This window comes from Rhincodon typus, chromosome 12, assembly GCF_021869965.1.
Source record: "Rhincodon typus isolate 14 chromosome 12, sRhiTyp1.1, whole genome shotgun sequence".
Taxonomy (NCBI): Eukaryota; Metazoa; Chordata; class Chondrichthyes; order Orectolobiformes; family Rhincodontidae; genus Rhincodon; species Rhincodon typus.
The window spans coordinates 25885181-25896716 of record NC_063343.1 but is presented as its reverse complement, the minus strand read 5'-3'; the positions used below and the strand labels follow the sequence as shown (position 1 = coordinate 25896716).

Here is an 11536-nt window from a genome sequence, read left to right as displayed (position 1 = left end):
AATGACAGACCAGGCTCAAGGTGCAGGATGGCCTCCTCCTCCTCCTGTGTTTCTATGTGAATATCAGCTTGCAGCATGATCTGCCATCCTAGAAACATGCCTGTTCTTCACAAAGGGTACATTCTAGTTCTGCTTGAAATCTGTTGAGGAGCACTGTGGTGAAAACCTCACTGTCAGCAGTGTTTAAACCCTCCAGTTGTTCTGGTCACCGAGGCACCCTTTCTATGGCAGCTTGATGGTTACTTCCTTTATGCAGTCCTTCAGAATGTCTTCTATAGTCCAAATCTTATTAAACGGACCTATGAATTCTACAGTGATGGGCATCTTACCATGTTGAAATAGCCCTGCTGTTATGTCATCAATCTCAGGTCCCCTGTTTCTCCTCAGGCTCTTGATAGCTCTTTGAACCTGTCATCTGGCAATTTCCTGCAGGTTGAAATTCAGCTGCTAAGGTGTAATCAATGAACTCAAACATGTTAATAAAAACCAGAAGAACTGTGGATGCTGTAAATCAGGAAGAAAAACAGAAGTTGCTGGAAAAGCTCAGCAGGTCTGGCAGCATCTGTGAAGAGAAAATCAGAGTTAACATTTTGGGTCCGGTGACCCTTCCTCAGAACTCAAACATATTGCTGGACTTGGACTGAGTTAAGGATCTCTTAAATGTGCTCTGTTCAACTTACTTACTGCTCCTTGTCTGTCAATTGTGACCTACCATTCTTATCCTTGAAGAGTAGAGTGGTCTTGCTTCATATAACAGTCATTTCCTGTGCAGATTCTTGGAGTCATTCCAATTTGCAGGCTCTTATACCTCCCTGTCTTTTAATTCTGTCCAATCTCATTTGTCTGTCTCACCGCTCTTTATGGCTTTATTCAGGCTTTCATAATTCTCATCATCTTTTTGGCTTTGCTTAATGTTCTTTTCCCAGTTTCCCTTGCTTTCACCAACTGTCCTCCTTCAATCAGCTGCCCTACAGGGTCAATGATCAATTGTTCTTTGTTGTTTCCCCTCCTCCACTGTATGATGCCCTCTGTACTCTACTCAATCCCTCTTTTGAAGAGTCCCTGATGTTTCTCATTGTTGTTCAACTTCATTAGGTCCAACTTAATGTGTTTTGAGTGGCTGTCAGCACAGGCTAGTACCACTTCTACAGGTGTAAGCAGCCTTATGTCAAGCACTCCTTCACCTTTTTTGCATGTTCTTTGGCATTATGCATTATTTTCTCCTGTGTTCAGAGGAGGAGAATGAGTTTTAACTCAATTGGCACCTAATGAGCTTATCAACATACATTCCTCTGCCTGATAATTCAGCCTCCTGGGCTACCCATCCGCACTCCTACTCACACACCACTTGAGAACTGATGAAATATGGGCCCAAAATTTTGGTCCATGTCCATCTGAGCCTCGTGATGCAGCTGTATCTATGCCTTGCACCTCATTTGCCTATCTGCCTGCTTCATCCCCTTGCTAAGACACATTGCCTGTTAGCTTTATGAGAAAGACATTGATCTAAAGCCTCTGTTCTACTGACCCTGGGGATGGGAGGTGGGGAGAGACGATGGCATAGTGGTGTTCTCACTGGATAGCAACCCAGAGATTTAGTAACATTGTAGAGACCTGTGTTCAATTCCCACATGACAGAATTTGAATTCCATTAAAATCTGCATTTACAAGTCTAATGATGGCTGTGAGACCATTGTTGATTGTTATAAAAAAAATCTAATGCCCTTCAGAGAAGGAAACTGACATTATTATCTGCATGGGCCTAGATGTGACTCCAGACCCGAAGCAATCTGGTTGACTCTCAACTGCCCTCTGGGCAATTAGGGATAGGATATAAATGCTTTCCTAGTCGGTGATGCTCACTTCCCATGACCAAAAAAATGGTGAAGCTCATTGACCCTCATTCTGCAATGGATTCAAGTGCGCCTGTGGATGTTACGGTTTCTAGCTTCTGCTGCAGTCTCTACCTTGGCTTTCTTGGTAAGGCAGGAGGACCTCGGTCTGCCATTGATAGGAATTCGACCTCCTGCCAGTGACAGGCAGCCTGCAGCAGGTCATACAGAGAGGTATCATTGAACCATGGGACCTCGCTTTGCTTGCTTTGAGCCATGAGTCTGGAGGTTAGTCGCTGGTCTTACAGAGCAGTGTCAGAGAGGATACTTAGACTCAAAGTCAAGGTGTGATCCAGGGATTCTAGAGCAAACTCTGAGAAATTTATGTTTTTGGCTAATAAGCAACGGAGGTATGTCTGGCTACTGCTCAAAATGGCACCCGGATCCTCAGTGATGTTATGCCAAACTTGACATCTGGCTTCCCATTCCCATCATACAAACAGATCTAGCACCTCCACTGTATTTATTGGCTGACAGCCTGAGATTGTCCAGCCATTTCCATCGTGAGCAGAAGTGCCACCCACTCGCAGTCTGTTGTTGGAATGCATTCTAGGATGACAGTATTCTGCCCATTATTTTTATCGCTGTGCCACATGCTGCATGTGGAACTGATGCAGATTAGTGGCAAAATGTTAATGCAGTCTGTCTGTCCTCCCTAAAAAGGATCCTATCCACCTAAAATGATGGGGCCAATAATTTAGTAAGTAGCTGTTATTTTAATGTAAAATTGATTCAAAAGAGGTAAGCAAAATGCATTTGAACTTTCAATTTGCCATTCCTATAGTAGTAGATTCACACGTTCACTGTTCTACAAAAAAGCTCTATCAAAGACACCCAGAGATTTAGGATTAATTTTTTTTCTACTTCTGTTTATGGTTTATAAGTAACTGGCCTTTTGCAGGTCCAAAGTAATACAAGCCTTGCAGGTATTTCTGAAACTGTATTCTGAGGTATCATATTCCACAGGCATGTGTTATCACTAATTGATCGAGAACACCAATCACAGAATTGAAGAATATTACTGTGCAGAATTTGAGACAAGGCAATAAAGTCAGTTCTGGTCAATATTAATTTCGCCTAAAGCCTGCAATACACAATTATGGCCCTTTTTACACTGCAAGTGCCATACATTGAAATGCGTCAGCACCATTATAATGTCAAATTTCATTAGCTACTTGTGAATCAAATAATTGATGTGCCAACTTGCCTCTGTAAGCTGAGAATGTGACATGTTAAGATTAATCATAACTTCTGAATCACAGCCATACTTGGTCTGAAAGCTAAGGTACAAAGAAAATTAGTTATTGTGTGATTAAAATGTCAACAAAGTGTGGATATACATGTTGGAAATTCAGAAATAAAGGCAGCAATGCAAAGGTTGGCACTTAACCGTGGAAAAAAGGTTAAAAGCACTTAAAGGTCAGATTTGATTAAATAATTGGAAATCAATTTACGTTATCTAGAAATATCATCCCGTTGATCAGTGCCTAAAGCATTAAATCGTTTACAACTGTATCAAACAGGATTCCGACTAATTTATCACAGTTCAACTTTGTCCAGTTTTGCAGCACAATATGTATTCAATCATACTGCAGATCTTAAACAAATTACTGTTGCAATTTTTTTAAAGAAAAACAGACATTCCGAGTCACTGGGTTATCGTATGAAGATGTGCAGCTGCGTATTGAATTTAACTAATTTAATTCTTGGGTAGTTCACTCTAATCAGTTAGGCTATGAATGGTAAGAAAACATTTCAATAACCAATAAAATGTATAAACAAAAATTGCTAGAATTCTATTTTATTTAGTTGATCAGTTAGCACTTTCATTTCAATAGTATGTCCATTTTTTTAAAATAAAATCATTTGCTTTAAACAAACTTTTTAACAACACATTGTTAATTGTTTGCATCTAACGAATAGAAATCATAAATTTTAAAGGTGGTAAATGTTTAATTTTTATGGAAGGTAAAAAGCTATAAATCACTTATTGTTACATATTTTACCAGTGAAATCAGAAATAGGGTGTTTTGTTTATTGGTTTGGAAATGACTTGTCTTTTACATTGTAATAAGTCTTAAAAGAGTAATTTCTGGATGATGATTAATTATTTAAATGATTTTGTCTAATGACTATACAGATGCTTTGACTTTCAGTGTGAGGCCAAGATATTTCCATGCTGTCCTCTCCCATTAAAGGATGTGCCTGGTCTTAGGGACATTCCCTGGAAAATCCATCCCTTATATCCACTTTAGACTTCAGTGGGATTTATTTCAGCTGACAGTTTGCTTGAGATACACTGAGCTTTCAGGACAGAACTCTGAAATCAAAAAAAGTTCACCTTGTATTGAATAAAACATGGTTTCTTTTGCAGCTCCAGACATATTTATCTATTTCTTTCCTCAGCCCTGGATTGGGGTTAGACTACCCATGGAAGCATGGTTGTGGGACATCCACTGCTCAGCAGACCACTTTGGAGCTGGCAGTGCCAGACATTTATATGGCTCCATACTTGGCATTTAGGAAAGGGCCCACGTTTTGGGTCTATGAGAAGTACCAGTCCTATTCAAAGCTTTACAGCCAGTGGAGGAGACCTCCAGAAGTCTTGTGCCACAGTGCTCATGATTTTCCATCAAATATATCATTTTCTAAACTGCAAGGTTGTTTAAATTTAATTAGTATGCAAATCTCCAGTACTTGTAGAAGATTCTGAATCTCAGAAGGCTGCCATGGGAAAGAACTTATCAGATTATTAATTGTAAAATCAGTATTTGCATTCATACCAAGGGTCATGTGAAAAGTCCACATCAGAATCTGTTTTAAACCTATGGTCTATTTAACTTTGATTAATTAAATTAATTATGGTGGATATATTGTGCAATTTCTTTGGAGAAATGATATCAACATTTTCTAATCAAATTTCACAATGAAAATAATGCAATATTTGTTGGCTTATGGTTAATATGCTAACAAAAAGTTTTATTATACCTTTGTACTCCTGTAATGATGTAGTCATGTTATGAGTGGGTCAGTGACAATGATAACACATCAGTATCAATCTCCACTTGCGTTGCCTGATGTTAAAAGGCCAGGAGTGATTTCAAAAAGGATCAGTTGTATATGAGCCCAAAATTTGGGGTGGCACAGTGGCTCAGTGATTAGCACTACTGCCTCACAGCATTGGGGCCCCAGGTTTGATTCCACTCTCAGGCAACTGTGTGGAGTTTGCACATTCTCCCTCTGTCTGCATGGATTTCCTCCGGATGCTCCAGATGTGCAGGTTAGGCAGATTGGCCACGCTAAATTGCCCCTGGTGTCCAGGGATGTGTAGGTTGGGTGGTTAGACATAAGCCATGCAGTATTACAGGGATAGAATAGGCAGGGTGAGTCTGGGTGGAATGTTGTTCGAGGGTTGATGCAGACTTGATGGGCCAAATGGCCTGCGTTGACTCTGTAGGGATTCTATTATTCTATTCTGTGTGAAAGAGGTTGATGTGCATTTTACCCCCAGCAGGGTAACTGATATGGCAGTGGTGATGTTTTCTCTCATAACATAAGAAACTGTGTCATGGGTAACTGCAGTATTGAAAGAACAAACGGATGTTTATTACAAAAATAGAAACTGCTGGTGAAACTCAACAGATCTGGCAGCATTGTGGGAAGAAAGCAGGATTAATGTTTCGAGTCCTGTGTTCCAATGTTCTGATGAAGAGTCACCAGACTTGAAGTGTTAACTCTGCTTTTTTCCCCACAGATGCTGCCAGACCTGCTGATTTTCGCCAGCAATTTCGTTTTTGTTTCAGATCTCCTGAATCCGCAGTTCTTTGTTTCATATTATTACACATTATTTTATTTATTGTGCTTCACCAATGTATGCAAATATTACATTCACTAGCACATTTGTGTCTCAACTAACAATAAGCTATTTGCTTTCATCAATATATCATGCTTCTAGTTGCCCAATTTAGGATAGACTCTGAGATCTTTATGCCCTCAAGTTATGTGCTGTGGTAAAGTGATGATATCATGAGCATTTCTTTTAAAGGTACATATCAACTGGGGGTCATAACACTATGACAACATGGAGACAGACAGCTGAATGAGCCCTTCTATCTCTGCGTTCACAACATACTAAAATTAAAATCTTCAAAGATCCTCAAATTTGACCCCAATAGTTCCTAACCAGACTCTTCAATAAATAATGCCAGACTATGTGAATAATTAATTCTCAATAATGGTTTACAGTTTAAACAAAAGAGTTAACAATTTATTAACAATACAGTAACTTCAGCAGAGCAAAATTAAAGAACAAAGAAATCTAACTGATGTCCATGTTTAGACCCAAGAACCTTTATTTTCAGCCCTATTAACACAAAATAGTTAATGATTATATTAAAATAAAAGAACAGAACTAGCCAGATTACTTGAGGTTTTCACGATGTATCATTCCACAAGCATAGATCATTGTTTCTTGCTTGCTTTTCTAAAGATTTTAATCAGGGTCACCTTTTCAATTCATTCAGAGAGAGGCAGTAACACTTACAACTTAGTTTCTATTCTCTGAACATCAATAACTGATAAAAGGATGTTAAAGAGGAAGCTCTCAAATCTTCATGCTGTATCACCAACACCCAAACTCCTCCTCCCAGAAAAAAAACGTCCAAAACGCAGTTCAAAACTCTGGCCTCTCTCTGTCAGACTGACCATCTCTTTAGATGGTCCCAGTTACCATTCAACATTTACTATCTGCTGGAGCATAATGTCTCTCCCAGACTTGCTGGAACCAATTCTCAGGCACTGGTCTCTGCTATCTGTTTAAACATAACACTCTCCTCCTTTGTCGAAGCATCTGTAGAACCTGTTAATCAAGAATCAATCTGCAATTAGCTTCCAGGCCTGACCTGGAAAAGCTATGGACAGAATTTTCCCAGCATATGAACAACAAGGGCAATAGCAAGACATTCATAGAATATAGTGAGAATGGAAAAATTAGACTATTGATATCACAGAAAAATGTCCAATTTTCTCCATAACGTTTCAATGGCTAGAAAAGAAACTCACTAGTAAGTGGTGAGGGCCCTAATTACTTGTCTTAATACCTTATAATTACCTCATCCTGTCTCACTTAAATTCAGTTGCTATTCTCCAGTGTACCAGAGAACAGCACCATTTCCCGATTTGAAAATCAGACAAGATCCTGACCAGCATTCCTCAACAACTTGAGACATGCTCCATGGGTAGCAACTATCTCCATCCTTTGTCCATAGATCTTGGCATTGGCAAAGCACCAACCTCAACACATCATTGTGACACATCTTGAATTAACTTGTAATACATACACTTCAGCACTGACACCTTACATTGTAATGCTTCATCCAAGCCACTTTGTGTGGAGAGATGGGCACCCATGTCATGCATTGGAACAAGGTGCATTCAGGGTTCCTTAAATTGCTTTCTCAATGCTCACTCCCTTTGTACATACTTAGATGCTCACAGCAGTTCTGCCTTGCATTGCATTTTAGCCCAGGCAGAAAGCCAAGCAGTTTGTCATGTTTGCCAGCAATGACTTGTCAACAGGGCAGAAATATTGCTGTACGACAATGTGCTCCTTCAGTGTCACATCCACAACATGTGCCAAGAGCTCATACAGCAAACATACTGCATGTATTTGAGCCAAATAGCCAGGTCACAAAGTCTAAAGGGAGTATTCCTCAGTCCAGTCAAGGAGGATTATGGGGTGTTTACATAGTCAGTCAAGGGCAATGTATGATGTCGGGGGGTTGCGAGGTTTTGGCCATGGTAAGTCGAGCACTGGATGCAAACAGAATCCGGGTCCTCTTGTTCTGGGGATTCAGCTGAAGTCATCCTGCAGTCTGAAGATTGATTTTCTTTTCTTATTTGATTTATTATTGTCATACGTACCTAGGTAGAGTGAAAAGGTTTGCCATTGTGTGCAGTGCAGGCAGATCATACCATACAAGTGCATTAGGGTAATAGAACAGAGCAAAGGATACAATGCAATGGCCAGACAGAAAGTGCATAATGAATGAGATCAACATTTAATTTTAAAATTCAAGAGGTCCATTTAGAAGTCTGATAACAGCAGGGAAGAAGCTGTTCTTGAATCTGTTAGTACGTGTTGCTGGTAAGTCAGGCAACTGCGTAGCTCTCACACAGGGGGCTTGTCCTTCCTCAGTCGGGAAGGGTGCTGAGATTTCACCAGTAAGTAGGAAGTGTAGAGGCAGAAAGGATTGGTAGATTTGCTGGTGGTGACAGCCATTGAGGAAAGATACTGCATTGCAATCATGAGTATGGTAGACCATGCACCTTGGTTGGGAGGTGTTGCAGTGGCTAGAATTAGAGTGGGTATGAGGTATCAGAGCGAAGATGGTGATACTTACTCTGAAGTGCAGAAGGTCAATAATCTTCACATGGCACTATTGCTTGTTCCTCCAGAGCATGGACACTGCATTGACTTAGATGGCTACTTCAGACCAGACTAACAGTGTCTGGTGCCACAGTTTTCTCTGTCAATCCTGGGGATATAGGATAGTCCTCCTCTCCAATCCAGCCTGACCTCCAGCTCCCTGTCTGTAAAGTGATTTTCCCAACTTGCCTTTCCATCTGTGTTGTATGGAATTGCACAGGATGACACTGTGAGCAGTTCCAGGCCTACAGTGAGTGGAATGGTGCAATGAGGTCTAATATGGCAACCATTATTTGAATGCTGGAAAGTCTCAGTGAGCACTTCACCTCTGCTGAACATAATATCGCATGACACCAGTAAATGTGGAGGCAGGATACACACTTGATGAAGTGGGCAGGAGAGGAATGCGTGAAAAAAAGTTACCTGGGCTTCATTTGGCTAAAATATGAGAAATTTCAGCTCTATGGCTGTTCTTTGAAGAAGAATGAAGGTGGCCTAGAAAACAGAAAATAAAAAGATAACTTTAATTCATGGCTTAAGTGAGAGAAAGCCAAAATTGGCCATCATACATAGAACAAGTTGATCCTGTTGAACAGCAGGGGTTACAGAAAAGGGGATGTTACCACCTCTGTCAACACTGAAAAGATTATAGATCTTTTGCACTCCTTCTCCCCTCTCACTCAGTGATCCAGCTGAATATAAAATTCACATTGCTCTCGTTTTCTGTTTTTCCTCAGATTCTTCCAATGCTGCTTGCCCCATGTTTCGCTATTTGCTACACTTCATAAATAAAAGCAAATGTCTTCTTCCACAAAAGATTAGGAAAGCTGTTGAACCATGGAAATTGTGATTAGGATCAAGAGATTATATGACCAGAACAGCAACTTACATTTATATAACACCATTAACATACCAAAATATCCCAAGGCACTTCTCATGAACATTGTCAAACAAAATCTGACATTGAGCCCAAGATGAGATATGAGGGCAGATAACCAAAAGCTTGATCAATGAGGTAGGCTTTAATGAGCCTCTTAAAGAGAGGTTATGATGTTTAGAACAGGAATTCCAGAGCTTATGCTTTTGGCAGCTGAAAGCACAGCCACCAGTCATGAAGAAATTAAAACTGGGGATAGACATGAGGACAGAATTGGAGCAGTTTTGTTTTGGAATGTTGTGGAGCTGGTCATGGTACACAGATCGGGTGGTGCAAAATCACGGGAGAATTTGAAAACAAAATGAAGAATTTAAAGATGTTGCTTAGCCAGGAGTCTGTGCAGGTTAGTGAATGCATTGATCGTAGGTGAGTGGTACATGCTGTGAGTTGGCCTACGAGCAAGAGAGTTTTGGATAAGCTTAGGTTTATGGAGATTTGGGTGATTGTAATTCAGCCAGGTGTCCTTTAGAAAAGTCAAACTTTTAGATATCAAATGTATGGATAAAGGTTTTGACAGCAGCTAAACTCTAGCAGCAGTCGAGTCAGGTGGTGTTACAGTGATAGAAGCAGACAGTCTTAGTCATCAAGAGTTATATTTCCCTCTATCTGAAGTCATGAGCCAGTTTTCTAAAGGAATTAATTATTCCAAAGCATAGGCCTGAATGTGTCAACATTCATATATAGTATGTTAGTTTTAGTTAGTTTTTGTCAGGATCTCTTCCAATGTGATGCATATGTTTTTCTCAATAATTATTATCTTGTCAGTCATCTATTCATTTGCTGTTCTTGAGATCTTAATAGGCACATATTATGCCTTGCAATTGTTAGTTTTCCAAATTAAGTTTAAGGAATTTTAAAAGACATTTGAACAAGAACATGAATAGAAAAGGCTTTGGAGGGATATGGGCCAGGAGCAGGCAGGTGGGACTAATCCAGTTTGGGATTATGTTCAACATTGACTGGTTGGAATGAAGAGTCTGTTTTCATCCTGTATGAATCTAAGTATAGAGTTGTTGGGAATTGATTAGATGATTGCTTGAGAACGTTAAAAAGAAAAATGTTTGTTTCAGCAGCACGTAAACAAAAAAAAAAGGAATGTACATAGAAAATTAGCATGGCTACTGTGCAAGGATGGTATATTGATTCATGAAACACCACCTTTTTTTTCTGAGTATGTTTCTTGTAGCACAGTGCTAATATTTCTACTTCTGCTCAAGTACCACCTCAGAATTTGATGGCTACAGAGGGATGCCACAACATGTCCAAACAAATTAATTAAAAACATTTATAAAGTAACATGATGGTAGTTTGTAGATTTAGAAGCTGTACATTTGTAACATTTCAGTTTTCGTGAATAATTTCAAATCCAAAGCTGGGTAAAGATCAATTGCAATTCTCCTTTGTCAGCTACTGGCTGTCAGGAGTTAAATGGTATTTATACACGAAACATTGAGTGTATTTCAGGAAGGGACAACCCAATGAATCAATGAAATCCATTGTTTTGTAAAACACTTTGAAATATCTGAGATGAGAACCAGTAGTTATTCTGACTGTTAGACAATGTACAATGATGCCTCTAGCAGTGGCCTAGTGGTATTATTGTTCGATTATTAATCCAAAGACCCAGGTACTGTTCAGAGGATGTTGGTTCAAATCCTACCATGGCAGATGTTGACATTTGAATTCAATAATTTTAAAAAAATACTAGAACTATGAGTTTAATGATGGCCATCAAACTGTTGTTAATTGTCAGGGGAGAAACACATCAGATTCACTTTAGAGAAGGAAACCACAATCCTTACCTGGTCTGGCCCACATGTGACTCCAGACCCACAGAAATGTGGTTGACATTTAACTGCCCCTGGACATTTGGGGTGGGCAGTAAATACTGGCCTTGCTAGAGATGCCCACATCCTGTAAATGAAGAAGAATAAATATTACTTTCCCTTGCTTGAGCAAATTTTAAAGATATTGGAAGAACAACTATTTGTTGCTCTAAAAATCAGTGACAAAAATATTTGTCTTATCTAAGGAAAATAGTTGAATGTTTGATCTGATAGCTATGAGCAAACGAAGCTCAGTTTGGAATTACTGGAATGATGCATTCTTGGAAACAATCTTCTCTTTTCAAATCTATGCAGCTCGAGCTCAGCTTACTATCTCAGAACCATGATATTCTAAAGCACACTTAGGAGATCTATGCCATGATCATGAAACAGCTTGTCATGAATAAGAAGCAAAATTTTAACTGTTTGATCTTTCAACTGAAATGAGCAGAAC

At 39.5% G+C, this 11536-nt stretch overlaps 1 non-coding gene across 1 annotated transcript; it reads left to right on the top strand.

Moving 5' to 3' along the window:
* Positions 1 to 10315: 10315 nt before the first annotated feature.
* On the top strand, positions 10316 to 10422 carry LOC125484614. The gene has a single exon (XR_007263442.1). It is a non-coding gene; the product is annotated as a U6 spliceosomal RNA (small nuclear RNA).
* The last annotated feature ends 1114 nt before the right edge of the window (positions 10423 to 11536 follow it).